The 12,436-nt window shown below is 48.7% G+C and overlaps 2 non-coding genes and 1 pseudogene across 2 annotated transcripts; 2 read left to right on the top strand and 1 right to left on the bottom strand.

Moving 5' to 3' along the window:
- Positions 1-182: 182 nt before the first annotated feature.
- On the bottom strand, positions 183-948 carry LOC123409607 (annotated as a pseudogene).
- Positions 949-1,903: 955 nt separating this feature from the next.
- TRNAP-AGG lies at positions 1,904-1,975 on the top strand. The gene has a single exon. It is a non-coding gene; the product is annotated as a tRNA-Pro (tRNA).
- An 8,569-nt stretch (positions 1,976-10,544) lies between these two features.
- Positions 10,545-10,616, top strand: TRNAP-AGG. The gene has a single exon. It is a non-coding gene; the product is annotated as a tRNA-Pro (tRNA).
- The last annotated feature ends 1,820 nt before the right edge of the window (positions 10,617-12,436 follow it).

Genomic DNA, 12,436 nt, shown 5'->3' with positions numbered 1-12,436 from the left:
ACAAAAAAATGCAACTAATTATGATTTATACAACAAAATAAACAACAACTGAATAACAATTTCAAAGACTGCATTATTTTAGAATAAAAAATGCTCAAAGAGCACGAAGAACACAATGACACACATAGATGGATATAAAAATTTCAAGAAACTAACTGAATGTCTCATCTTAACCACCAAACCTAAACAAAAATGAGACGACGTCGACACATGTAGGTGACCTCCTGGAGAAAAAAAGGCTGGAACGAAACCCCACATTGAAGGACTGCATCCGCATCATCATATATATCAATGCCGGAGAAGCTATCATTGTGTAGCCACTGTGACGAGGGAGTCGAGGTCACCATGTCAAACTGACCCTCCTGCTGCTGAGGTGGTGCCACATAGAGCGTGGGAGACCCCATGTCATTAATTGTTGTCGGTGGTGACACATGGAGCCGGCAGCGGCGTATGGGATTGGATTTCGGCCTTGCGTTCGTTGATGCTCTTGAGAAGCACGTCCACCTTGTAGCCAACTTTGGTAAGCTCCTCGATGTTAAGGGCGCCAAAGAGGCCTGAGAGGTCGCCACGCATGGTTTTGTGCAGGAGGTACCTGATCTCGCCGTCTTGGCACTCGCGGCGAGTCCTGTCGACCTGGTACCGGAGCTTGTCAATGCGTTTGGTGATGAAGCCCTCCTGGTTCATCACCTCCTTGCACTGCCCCAGCTCTGGGATGCTTTTGAATTGACTCAGGATGCCCACCGCCTCGGCATAAGAAGGGAACACCTCCGGCGCCGCCTTGCCCTCGTCGTACACCAGTACGCAGGTCTTGACATCGCATAGGATGGCCAGTTCGTCCGCCTTCTTCATCAGGACCTTGAGGCGATTATTCTTGAACCTATTGCGCCGGGTTGAGTCGTTGGGGATGTACTGGAGGGTCACATTGTGAGCCACCTTCTCGCGAGCCATTGCTGGCAAAGGGATAAAACCAACGAAGGGAAGGAAAGTTGCTGGTTTTGATGAGGGCGGAGGGGTGGATTTATAATGGATGGATCGAGGATTACTTTCATGATTTTGTAATTCCCGGTCACAGTTTATAAGGCATGCACGTGTACCTAGGTCGTTAATTTGACTTATATAAAATATATTATTTAACATAAAAAATATATCATTAGAAAATAGAACATCTAAAGTTTCTAATGATATATTTTTTGTAATATATGTCTCTCAACGACATAGATACACGTGCCGGACTTATAAACTGAAACGGAGGGAGTAAGAGATTAGTATGATAGATACCAAGAAGATTACCTTATTTAGTACCTGTGAACGCAATCAAATATCTAGCAGATCTTTCACCGAACCTTAATTGTGCCTATCTATAAAACCTACTAATTTGGAAGCGGTATCGATGACCGCCCCGCGTAGGGGGAGTGAGATATATCATACACACGCTAATGGTTTGCACCTAATGTGTCCGTTCGGGTTGGAACGCTTCACATGCTACGCATCCCATCCCACTAAGCCCATCAAGCCGTGCAAACGAATGGTCCAAAGACAAGCCTTGCTCGTGTCAGTTAGGCCCAACAAAGTCACTAATTTTGTACTCCATCCGTCTTAAAGTAAATAATTTAAAAATAACTTAACTTTGTACTAAAGTTAGTGTAAATTTGAGTCATTTTTGAGTCACTTATTTTGGGACGGAGGGAGTACCAAACTAGTAAGAAAATAGTTGCACAAAGAAGGATAAAGAAAGCCCAAAGAAAAAAAATAAAAGATAAACAAGCTCAAATCCTTTCACACCAACTATCATATTACTATGTTTTTTCTAAGTTTTTCACCAACGAAATAACAACACGATAAGCTCAGAAAACATATAATAAAGAAACAATCCATTTCATTTTTCAAAAAGTTTCGCGCCAGAGGGCATTTGGTCTAGTGGTATGATTCTCGCTTAGGGTGCGAGAGGTCCCGAGTTCAATTCTCGGAATGCCCCCACCTTTTTCCTCTCTTATTTTTCACCCCACTTTTGCATATAGTAATTTTTATTTACCATTTTTTATTACTACTTTTTCCGTTTTGTTTTTATTTACCATTTTACATGTCACAGATTTTTTCCTTTTTGTAACCATTCGTACATGTATAGTAATGGAATTTGTTCGTATTTGAGATGCCATGAACATCAATATCCGTCCAGTAGCATGGCGGAATCGTCTTCTTTGCTAGAACTTGATTAATTTGCTAGCTAGGTGCAATGCAATCCCCCAATAATCAAGCGCTACTGACGAGCATACACCACACACACTACTGACGTACATATTTTATTTTCAAATTCAGGCAAACTAGAATGGTAACACTTCTTTCTGGAAGCTGTGGAAATCCGGTAACATGTCTGTTATGGAAATCTTGAGAGCCAAAATAGCCTCGTTCACACCACAACACATCAAGGAAATAGCTCATAATCTCAAACTTAATTACATGTGAAGGAGGACATGTAAGTGGGACGATGAGGACTGATGTGAAGGAGAGGTGCAGAGAAACTCCTGGCCACCATAGGCGCTCCGAGAGCCTTGGGAAAGCCACGCGATGGCGCCGATAACAAGTCAAGATTTCGGTTACCACCATCATGAAAGCGAGCGAGGATCGGCCACCATGTCTCCTTGTCACCTTGGATCGGCCACGATGCCGTCTTGACGAGCAAATGGTGCAACTCAAGGTTTACGACCAAGTAAACAGCAAAGATCAAACAGAGTAACCTAGGGAAGAGACCAACTGAATATCGATTTGAATGATTGCATTGGAATTAAATATGATTTAGCTCAAAGAACACGATGAATACAACGACGGACATAGACGAATATAACAATTTCATGAAATTAACTGAATGTCTCATAGTAGTACTAACCACCAAAGCCAAATAAAAACGAGATGCTATCGGACCTCCTGGCTTACATGCGAGGGAAAGGAATCGAACCGAACCCCATATCTGCATCATCATATCGTTGCTAGAGAAGCTGTCACTGTGTAGCCACCGTAGACCAGGGTGTAGAGGTCCCATCCAGAGCTCACCATGTCAAGCCGGCCCTCCTGCTGCTGAGGTGGTGCCGGATACAACGCGGGAGACCCCATGTCTATGTTGCCGGCGGCGACACATGGAGCTGGTGGCGGCAACACCTGGGAATGGATTTTTGCCATGCGTTCGGTGATGCTCTTGAGAAGTGGTGGCGTCGCCTCCTTGCAGCGCCGCTCTTCTTCTTCCTATCATCACTTTCTTGTGGTTTCTCTCTATCTTCTCTCAAGAACACACACGCACACACCAAGGAGAAAACCAGCGCAGCTTTGCACGAGAGCCTCACCTCCTTGATGAAAACAAGAGACTACATTTTGCCGCTGCCCTCACGGTTCCCTTTTCTCATTACACAAAGCACTTATATAGACACAGAGGCTGGCACGGCTGCCATGCAATACTCACGCCACTACTTGACCCATTACTCCACTAACAACTTCATCCATGCACTAACGAACTTGAGTCATTCCATGAAGCTAGCTAACAAATCACATGCAGCTAACAACCTGCTTGCCCACGTTCAGCTCTCCCTGGAATCACTCCACATCAAAACGACTAACAAACTAGCACATGCACAACTGCTCTAACCAACTAAGCGACCTCTTGGGTCACTCAAGCCAACCTGACATGGTCTGTCATGTCCCAGCCTTCATCACGTCTTTTGCCGCGTCGCCGTATCACACGGCACCATCGGCATCTCATCAAGATTAAGGCCCTGTTTTTTAAAAAGTCTTAGAACTTTTTTTTATTCCAACTAAAAAGTCCTAGTCCCTACCCATTTCTTTTCAAGGACTAAACATGGACTAGAGGTCATTAAATGACATGCAAAAAGACCATGTTACTTCTAATAATATACTATAAGTTATTAAATGACATGCTAAAAGTAAGAACACTGTTGGAAAAAATGTAAAAAAAAATCTTAAAAAGATCTTTCCATGAGGACTTCTTCCTTTAGTCCCAAATACCCTTTTTTAGTCCCTAAAAATCCCTACTGTTTCTTTCAGATGAGACTAAAAGGGACTTTTTTTAGTCCGTAGAGCAAAAAGTCCATGTAAAAAAACACCCCCTAAAGCTAACAAGAAGCACATCCACGTTGTAGTTAACTCTGTGAGCTCCTCGATGTTGAGGCCAATGAGGCCCGAGAGGTCGCCATGCATGGTTTTGTACAGGAGGTACCTGATCTCACACCAATCGCGGCGGGTCTTGTCAACCTGGTCCCGGAGCTTGTTAATGCGCTTGGTGATGAAGCCCTCCTGGTTTATCACCTCCTTGCACTACCCCAGCTCGAATTTTTGTTCTTGGCTGTGTGCATCCTTGATGTCTTGTTGGTGCAGAGGTTGGGTGTAATTGATATCTTCGCGATATTAATATATTTCTTTTATAAAAAAAAAATCAAAACACGTTGCCTAAAATATATGAAAACATATCCTTGGTCCGGCTTGTCAGCTCCCTTTCTCTATCTCTTTCAAATGTGTGGCCCCACTTGTCATGGGAGCATGAAAAGAAATTAGGAGGAAATGGGCACGGCTTGGGTTCGAACCCAATAGATAAATACTCGACCTGAATAAAACATTTGACACATATGGCGTTGAGTTGTAATATGTTGCCTGTATACATGTGTAAACCGTTGTAACCATAGGAGCTAGTCTCACGCCTTGGTACTCATCCACTCCTTGCATGTAGGGAGTTAGTTAGTCATCAGCTGTATATGTATCGTTGTACACCTATTGAATAGATCACGGTTGCAGTCACTCTTCCTCTTGGTAATCAGAGCCTTGGTTCTCTCCTTCTCTCCCATGGCCACTGACCCTCCGTCACTCGCCGCCGCCGCCGCAGCCGCCGCTGGCGCCGCGGACGCTGCTGCCGGCGATCTAGGGACGCTCCCAGATCAGGAGCTCCCGGCTGGCTCGGACGAGCGCCCTCGTGCCCAGCTCACCGATCTTGCTCAGCCGCCCGAGCTCCCACTCGCTGCCACCACTCCCAACCCCACCCTGCAGCAACCCTTCTTTGACACCCCCTCTGCTGTGACGCCTTCCACCGTTCTTCCTCCCAGCATCACGAGTGTTGTCGACTTCAAAATCGCGCTCGACGGCTCCAACTTCGCCCGGTGGAGGAACTACATCAACCTCTTCCTCTCCCGTTTCCATGCGGAGTCTCACGTCTAGGATGGTGCCGTCTCCCGCCTCTCTGATCCATCGTGGAGAGACGACGACAACACCATCGTTCTTTGGTTCTTCTCCACCATCTTCGACGACCTTCTTGACGTCGTTGCGCCACCGGGCTCCACCGCTCACACCATCTGGTCTCGTCTTCATGAATACTTTCTCGACAATGAAGCTGAGAACGCCATGCACCTCGGCCAGGAGTTCCGGGCGTGTGTGCGTGGCGACCTCTCCATCAACGAGTACTGTCGCCGCCTTCAAGGTCCCGCCTCCGCCCTGGCTGACGTCCGGGAGCCGGTTTCGGACCGAACCCTCACTCTGCAGATGCTGGATGGCCTCGGCAAGAAGTTCGACCTCCAGGCTGCCATCATCCAGTCCACCGTGCCCCTGCCGTCGTTCGCCCAGGCTGGTGCTCGCCGAGATGGCCCTGGACAAGCGGGCTCGCGTCGAGGGGGCTCAGGTTCACTCCGTCCGCTCCGACGACGATCGCGGCCTTGACGGCCGTGGCGGACGCAGTGGCGACCATGGTGACCGTGGAGATCGCTCCGGTGGCGACCGCGGCGATCGCGCTGGAGGAGGTGGATGCGGTGGCTATGCTGGCGATCAGGGGCGCGGCGGCTACCAGGGCCACGGCGGCCGTGGACCTCAGCCCTGGCTGGGGTACTTTGCCCCCATGGGGACGCCCTTTCCGCCACCATGGTCTCCTTGGGTCGCGCCCAACTCCGCCGGCGTCCTCGGCCCCCATCCTGGCGCATCACATCACGCCTATCCTGTGATGCACTCCGGTCCTCCGACTCTACCGCCGCCAGCTCCATACGCCGTGCTGCCGCACTCGTGGCACACGGGCGCCATGTACCACGCCGCCTCCAGCCACGGCTCGGCGTTCCCTCCTCATGCCGATTGGATCATGGACACGGGTGCCTCCTCACACGTCACCGGGGACCCAGGTAACTTGATCGAGTCTCATCCCCTCTTAGCGCATAATACTCGTCACATCATTGTTGGTAATGGGCTCGTGTTCCCGTCATCGCCGTCGGTAACACTCGCCTTCCTCCTCGTCCTTTCTATCTCACTCATATACTTGTGTCTCCCAACGTGGTTCAGAATCTCATATCCATGCGCAAATTCACTCGTGATAATATTGCCTCTGTGGAGTTTGACCCCTTCGGTTTTTGCGTGAAGGATCTTCACACCAGGGAAGTGCTTCTGAGGTGCAATAGTGATGGTGACCTCTACCACTTCTCTGGTGCTCATGGCGGCACTCCCTCGAAGGCCTACGCCGTCTCCACTTCGGATCTTTGGCATAAACGGCTCGGACACCCTGGAGCCTCTTCGATAGTTTATTTTCCTTTTGAAGTTCCCACTGAATGTAATAATGCTCCCAAATACTCTCTCTGTACCGCATGCCAACTAGGCAAACACACCCGTCTACCCTTCCCCACCTCCAACTCATACACCACCGCGCCATTCCAACTTTTGCATTGTGATTTGTGGACCTCTCCGATACTCAGTTTTTCGGGTTATCAATATTACCTTGTTATTTCGGATGATTTCACTCACTACTCTTGGACGTTTCCTCTCCGTGCCAAATCCGATACTTGTGCCACGTTGCAACGATTCTTCAAGTTCATTCTCACCCAGTTTCATGTTGTTGTGCAATGTTTGCAGTGTGATAATGGCGGTGAATTCCTTACCACGACGCTCCGTGCCTTCCTTTCCTCCCACGACATCTCCTTCCGTCTAACTTGCCCCCACACCTCCCCCCAAAACGGCAAGGCTGAACGACATATCCGCACCACTAACAATGTCATCCGCACTCTTTTATTTCAGGCACAGCTCCCTCCCCCGTTTTGGGTTGAGGCTCTCCACACCGCCACTACACTCCTCAACATACGGCCGTCCCGTGCCATTCACCACTTTACCCCTCATTTCCTTCTCCATGGAGTCCACCCCACCTACGATCACCTCCGCACCTTTGGCTGCTTGTGTTTTCCAAACCTCTCCACCACCGCTGCGCACAAGCTCGCGCCACGCTCCACCCGCCGTGTCTTCATCGGCTATCCACGTGAATAGAAGGGGTACCGCTGCTTTGACTTAACTTTGCGCAAAGTCATCGTTTCCCGTCATGTTGTTTTCGATGAAAACTGCTTCCCGTACACATCCGCAGCTGACCCGCTGCCCGCCGCCACTTCCGCACCTGCGCATGGCGCCTGCCTTCCCGATCCATACATGGCGTACACCCCACGTAACCACCAACCGCGTCCCATGCAACCAACCACACCCCACGAACCACCACCAACCCCCTGCCCCATCCACGCGCGCGCTCCCTGCGTCTCGCGCCCCGCTCACCGCACCCCTCGGGGCCCGCTCCCATGCAAGACCACATAACCTCCCCACCCCCTGCATGCACGCCTACGTACCGACCTCCTACATGCACGCCCACTCCCACGGGCTCCTCCCCATTCTCCCCTCGCAGTGCCCTGCGTCCAGCCTCGTCGCCCGCTTCCCGCTCGCTGCCGCGTCCAGCTCGCCAGCTTCCGCCTCGTGCCGTCCCAGTTCCACCTCGTCACAACCCGCACCCCATGGTCACGCGTGGCAAACGCGGTTTTTCCATGCCCTCGCAAGTCTTTGATCTGTCCGTTACCACTGATCCCTCTCCGCTTCCCTCTTCCTACCGAACAGCTCTCAAAGACCCCCATTGGCACAATGCGATGCTAGACGAATATAATGCACTAATTCGGAATGACACTTGGTCTTTGGTGCCGTGCCCTGCAGGTGTTAACGTGGTGATCAGGAAGTGGATCTTTCGGCATAAACTTCATCCAGACGGCTCCTTGGCTCGGTACAAAGCGCGATGGGTGGTCCGGGGTTTCACCCAGCAGGCCGGGGTTGATTACGGCGAGACGTTTAGTCCCGTTGTCAAACCCGCTACGATCCGTGTGGTGCTCAGTCTCGCCACGACCAACAACTGGGCGATTCGGCAAATGGACGTCAAAAATGCCTTTCTTCATGGTGATCTTGCTGAGACCGTCTATTGCCAGCAACCCTCCGGTTTTGTTGACTCCTCTCGCCCCACGCATGTTTGTTGCCTTAACAAGTCTCTCTATGGTCTTAAACAGGCTCCGCGTACTTGGTTCCTCCGATTCACGCGGTTCCTCCACACTCTCGATTTTGCATCCTCCAAGTGTGGTACCTCCCTCTTCATCCTTCACAGGGGATCGACCATGGCATATTTACTCTTATATGTCGACGACATCATCTTGACCGCGAGCACCACGTCCCTCCTGACGTCCCTGGTCGCGGACCTCACTCGCGAGTTTTCCATGAGTGATCTTGGCGATATCCATCACTTTCTTGGCGTCAATGTGCACCGCAACACCGCTGGCCTTTTCTTATCTCAGGAACAATATGCGCTTGAGATTCTGGATCGTGCCAACATGCTTAACTGCCATCCCATCTCGACACCCATTGACACTAGCTCCAAACTCTCCTCCACCGGTGGCAAACCTTATTCGGACCCCTCCAAATATCGCAGCCTCGCCGGAGCCCTTCAGTACCTCACCCTCACTCGGCCGGATCTCACCTATGCGGCCCAGGAGATTTTCTTGTTCATGCATGCTCCTCTCGACACCCACTCTCAGCTGATCAAGCGCGTCTTGCGGTACCTCCGTGGCACTACCCACTACGGCCTCCAGCTCTTCCGCTCGTCGCCGCATGATCTCATCTCGTACAGTGATGCTGACTGGGCCGGGTGTCCCAACACTCGCAAGTCCACGTCTGGCTTTTTTGTCTTCTTGGGCTCCAACCTAATCTCCTGGTCCTTCAAACGACAGCACACAGTCTCGCGTTCCAGTGCCGAAGCCGAGTACCGTGCCGTGGCCAACTGTGTTGCTGAGTCCTGCTGGTTGCGACAACTCCTCATCGAGCTCCGACGACCTCCCACTCGCGCCACAGTCGTCTATTGTGACAATGTTAGTGCAGTGTATCTCTCCTCCAACCCAGTGCAGCATCAACGGACGAAGCACATTGAGATTGATCTTCATTTTGTTCGCGATCGTGTTGCCCTTGGTCAAGCCACAGTGCTTCACGTTCCGACCGCTTCGCAGTTTGCAGATATCTTCACCAAGGGGCTGCCTTCGACTATCTTCTGTGATTTTAGAGCCAGTCTGAACGTCTTACGTAGTGACGTTTGGACTGCGGGGGGGGGGGGGGGGGGTGTTGAGTTGTAATATGTTGCCTGTATACATGTGTAAACCGTTGTAACCATAGGAGCTAGTCTCACGCCTTGGTACTCATCCACTCCTTGCATGTAGGGAGTTAGTTAGTCATCAGCTGTATATGAATCGTTGTACACCTATTGAATAGATCATGGTTGCAGTCACTCTTCCTCTTATGGAAATGTCACCACAAGAGCATTTCTTCTCTATAGACAACCTTGGGATTAATTATTATTTTTTGAAATAAAGGGGTTTCACCCCGGCTCCATTTCCATCAATGAAACCAAGCAAGAGACCCAGGCATAACCAAACTACCAAAGGTAGCCAGCCAGGTAAACATCAACCAGACGATGCTTAAAAGAGATGCTAGAACAACTCCAAACTTACAAACCTGGAGAACGTAAATGGATACTTAACAAAGGGAAACAGAGAGTGGAATCTGTTGACGTATAATGTGCTGCCTAGTCTCTTTCATCTTAGATCGGTCTTTTGGTTGCATTGGTTAGAGCATGCACTTGTACATGGTATCAAAGCCAAGAGGTCTTGAGTTCAAGACCGGGCTGGCGCACTTAAATTGCAGCCCATTTTTGGTCCACGTTTAGGCCTGAGGGAGCCACACGTGAGGGGGAGTGTTGACGTATAATGTGGTGCCTAGTCTCTTCCATGTCTTTTGATTGCATTGGTTAGAGCATGCACTTCTACAGAATCAGCCCCGCTGAAGGCAGTCAGAATGGAAGATCAAAGACCGTCACTGTTCTTCATAGCTTGCACTCACAAGGGGAGGTAGGTCCTGGCGATGCACAAACTCCACAGGGAGGCAGCATAGACCAAGTTTAGAACAACATTTTTTCTTAGGTTGTTTTTCAGTACAAAGCCGTGACATCAGATAATAAATAGATAGGTTATAATTAAAGCTATCAGACACAGGATCCAAAGAATTCTGGCCACTATGCAGTCAAAGAACAGTTGCTGTACTGATTAACTGAAGAATAACCGAGTACAAAATTTTCTCAAAAGCCAACAGCAAGTTTCCTGATTCAGATCGTCGTGTTATGAGTACTCACACATCTACGCTAGCCATAGAATATGTAAAGAAATTTGTAAATTTACAACATCAGAGGGCATTTGGTCTAGTGGTATGATTCTCGCTTAGGGTGCGAGAGGTCCCGAGTTCAATTCTCGGAATGCCCCATTTTTTGTATTTTTTTTACCATTTTTACATATAACAGATTGTTTTTTTTTACCATTTTTATATGTACAGCAGGATTTCTTGCATGTAGGTAGTGAATCTCAACTGTAATGAAAATCAATCTGTGTGAAGTAGCATTGCTTGCAGAAATATATACTATTCTCTTCCAATCTGTGTGGAACATGTGTATACAGTTACTGAACGGGAAAAATATTGTCGACGCCTCCAATCACACTAATACTTCCATGAGAACAAAAATAAATAAATAACAATCATTAAGGAAAACCACTGCAACTTGGCAATCTAAAATATGAACCAGCATAAATTAATAAATATCCACGGATGGCATCAAAGTTCTTCCGGAGAAAATAACCTTATTCCCCTAGTCTTTTCAGTCACCAGGGCATAGCAAACCAGCTACGTATAATCCATAAAAAAACCCATCTTATATAGTATCGGCCAATGCTTCGCATTAACCATGCCCATCACCAATAATGCTGTTGCGTGGGCAGCAACATATATAATTAGTTAGTAGCCAATGAAAATAAGCTTAGTTGACACCATCTTATATTTTCTATATGACTGCATGCATCCCCAGATGCAGAGGCGGGGTAATCCTCCTTTTCTATTTTTTTTCTATTTTCTATGTTTCTATTTACCTCTTGAGAAGGCTTGGATCAAATTCCTTGGAGTTTCAAAGGCACTCCTCAATGACTTCCTTATTGTCTGGAGTCTAGGCACTCTGCTTGGTAAGACGGATAAGGTGGATATGTCGTTCACACGCAAACATGAGATTGCGAGGCTGTTTGTTGGGGTGTTGGATCCGAGTTTCTGCCAGATTTTGTTCCATGGTCATATGATGGTTTGCATTAAGATCTAGATGTGGTAGTTGAGGAAACACCAAAGCGTGTAAATGACGATGCGAATGGTGATGTAGATATGATGGATGATGGCGATGGTGCTGGAGGCAATGGAAATGATGAGAAAAATGGGACTTATGATGATGGGTTCTCAAAAAGCCAGAAATCTCAACAATCAAAATCTTCTGCTTCGTCACATGAAAGGGGTAATGACTCTTCATCGACACGCATGGCTTCTCTCCGCTTTGGCTCTTTCCCCATGTCTGTGCCGAGCCAGTTGTGGGGGGATCATGTTGATCACGGTGGCGACCTTGTGGTGCAGCACGCCGCACAGACAACACCGGATTTTGGTGCAGCTTCCAAGCCATCAGATCGTGGCCAGGAGGCCAGCGCGGTGGCTTGGTGTCAGTCCCTGTCTTCTGTCCATGGTGAGATTGGCCACCCACAGGCGCGTCAACATGAATGGTTTACCGGCGCATATATGGCGACAGTGGAAACAATTAACCTGTCGGCCTCGATATCAGGGGACGGCGAGACTCCATTGATATCGGCTACATTTGAAACGTTGGATGCAGGTCACGATATATGCTCAAACGACGACGGCGATGAGATAGGAGGTCTTAAATCGCCGGGGGCATCCATAGAGGATGCAATCACATTCGAAGGAATTCCGGATCCCTCTACTGGAGAGCGGCGATTCAGTCACCGTATTCAGGGACATCCCGATGCTGACGACATACATATGGGGCATACTATGAGAGCCGCCAAGCTTCGTGATATCGAAGAAAACACAGGTATGTCAGTTAATACTGATTATTCAATTCTCCATTTTTCTGAGCATGCGATCGTAGAGAGGGCTAATGATCTAGGAATATCTCTTGGGAGTAATGAAAGCGAAGTAGCGAAATCTGTTAATGACATTCTAGATCTAGAAGCAGATAGAGCCATGGAAATCATCACAA

This window comes from Hordeum vulgare, chromosome 7H (genome assembly GCF_904849725.1).
Source record: "Hordeum vulgare subsp. vulgare chromosome 7H, MorexV3_pseudomolecules_assembly, whole genome shotgun sequence".
Taxonomy (NCBI): domain Eukaryota; kingdom Viridiplantae; phylum Streptophyta; class Magnoliopsida; order Poales; family Poaceae; genus Hordeum; species Hordeum vulgare.
The sequence above is the reverse complement of the archived record's forward strand: the minus strand, read 5'-3'. Positions and strand labels throughout refer to the sequence as shown.